Source organism: Panthera tigris, chromosome F2, assembly GCF_018350195.1.
Source record: "Panthera tigris isolate Pti1 chromosome F2, P.tigris_Pti1_mat1.1, whole genome shotgun sequence".
NCBI classification, from domain to species: Eukaryota; Metazoa; Chordata; class Mammalia; order Carnivora; family Felidae; genus Panthera; species Panthera tigris.
In genome coordinates, this window is record NC_056676.1 from 30,623,824 (window position 1) to 30,626,330 (window position 2,507).

The window sequence follows — 2,507 nt, forward strand, 5'->3', positions numbered from 1 at the left end:
ATACTTGACACCAGATACTTAAATCTCAAAATACTGCACGTCGAGCTCAGCACTGCCTGTAGGAAGGAGGCTCTGAGGCAGCTGTCTAAAGGTGAGTGGGTGAATGCTTATTGTCTTCTCTCTTCTAGACCACAAAGTCCAGAAGCAGGGTCTTAAGCTTTTTCTCTTGGTGTCTAGGACAACTTGGGGGCTCATCCCCCCACCTCAAAGTAAGCACTTCAGCTAACAGGCAAGAGAAACCAGTAAGTAATGTCACATTGTGAGCTAACTCTAGCTTTGTTTATTGTCTCTCTTGCTCTAAGAGCACACACTGCTACACTATTTTTACAAAACTCAAAAGTAACATAATTGGTTGGAATGGGCACTGAAAACTGATCTTACTCCTCATGGATTCCTGTCTTCCAAATTAGAGTCAAGGTTAAAGTAACCCAGTGCTGATCATCATATCATCTAAGGCTGTCTAGACAAGGTAAAAATGTTCTCATCGGCAGTTTTGCAGGCAAGAAAAATACAGGTTTGTGTAAATTGCTGGCTCAAACCTTTTGTGGTATGATTACAAAATGAGAACTATGATTTTATTTCTTATATATTTTACAGGAAGTAGAATGAGGGAGTGAAAGCCATTTTATGGAATCTGTTCCATGGAGCAGGAGACTTGTCCAGAGTTCTTTGTGTTGAGGATGGAAGTTGAAAAAAAATCTAGACATGATCAATTCAAACTGTAGTGTACAGGTTCACTCTTCATTCCAGCTCATATATCATCTTTCTGTCATTCTTTGCTGAGCTCCTACTGCTTTGAGCTCTTTTAAAATAAAGATATAATTTTTTTATATGATCGGGAAAATCCTTTGTCTCAATTTTCAGTTTCTCCATAGCAAATTTTCTTCATTTGCTTTTTTATTCTTGTTTCTTCCTTCTATGTACTAGAAGTTTTTGACATAGATCCTGTGTTGGATCCTTTTTGATTCTGTCTCAACCTGAAAAGACATGAAATCATTTCAGATAAAAAATATGTAGGAGGGTATGTGGTGTGTGTGTGTGTGTGTGTGTGTGTGTGTGTGTGTGTGTAACCACGCATGTATGTGTTTAATTCAGGCTACAGGAACTCTCTCTCTGTTCCTGGGTCATACATGTGAGTTAAGCAATCTTTTCCTGTACTTCAGCTGACCGAGACAGGCAGGTGGGGCTTTCACTTGCTCTCCTTTACCTGCAGTGTGTTTGGCTGCAAAAAACAGCCTGTGCAATATCCCATTCTGGTCATTTTCTGATCCAGGTCCTGCCACAGGGTGTCCATTGGCTAATGTTGGTTATTATGGTTATTGCAAAGTTCTTGTGTGTTTTTTATATCATTAATGTAATGATTTTTAAATGTACTGATTATGTCACTGGGAATTGCATAAGTTTGGAATGCTGTAGTTGTTGCTTTGTTCAGGGCCTTTATGCAAAAATCAGGTCCCCAAACATTCAAAAAGTGTTCCCCTGAATAAAAGTATCCAGTTATAATTGAAGTCTATACTTTTATTTTTATTATATTTTTAAAATATTTATTTTTGAGAGAGAGTGCGCGCGTACGTGCACGCACACGCACATATACGCACGCACACACACGCACGCGCGCATAGGGAAGGGACAGAGAGACAGAGGGAGACAGGATTCTTAAGATCTGAAGCAGGGTCTGTGCTGACAGCAGACAGCCCGATGCCTGGCTCGAGCCCATGAACCCACAAACCCACAAACTGTGAGATCATGACCTGAGCCAACGTCCCACCCTTAACTGACTGAACCACCCAGGCATTCCTGAAGTCTATACTTTGAAAAATAAAAAAGACCAGCGACTGTTTTATGAAAGGTAGCTCATAGGTTCCTGTGTGGAAATATGAAGCTTCTGTAGCTAACAAATAGCAGAAAGTGAACGACTTGTGCTGTTATAAATTTAAATTACTTTCTCAAATCATATGTGTACCAATTAAGTACGTCAGAAGTTTGTGATGAAAAGCAAAGATCACTAACCTCTTCTGTCCTAATCCTGGTCCGTGGGTCAGAGGAAATCTTTTTATTCTATTTTAATTTTTAATTTTTTAATTTTTAAATTAAAAAAATGGGAACGCTTCACAAATTTGCACATCATCCTTGTACAGGGGCTGTGCTAATCTTCTCTGCATGGTTCCAGTTTTTAGTATGTGTGCTGCTGAAGCAAGCACCAGAGGAAATCTTTTTAAATTGTTGTTCTGTTAATGATCTTAACTAGATAATATGATCATATCTCTATTTTTTGCTTTACCAGCTTAATAAAGTATTGATTGTTTAATATGAAAAGTCATTTTTATCTTACCTGTTACTTTTCAGACATTATTCTGAGAGTACAGGTTGGGGCAAAAATTAGATTGGAATCAGGTGGAGAGGGAATAGGCACAAGGGAGTCAGAGACAACGCAGTCCTTAGCCGTGGTTTTGCTTTCCACAGCTTCAGTTACACAAAGGGGGTGGCGAAACAGGTGCTCCTACTCC

At 39.3% G+C, this 2,507-nt stretch overlaps 1 non-coding gene across 1 annotated transcript; it reads right to left on the minus strand.

Annotated features, from left to right (window-relative positions):
• Nucleotides 1-2,093: 2,093 nt before the first annotated feature.
• On the minus strand, nt 2,094-2,201 carry LOC122235198. The gene has a single exon (XR_006213324.1). It is a non-coding gene; the product is annotated as a U6 spliceosomal RNA (small nuclear RNA).
• Between the last annotated feature and the right edge of the window lie 306 nt (nt 2,202-2,507).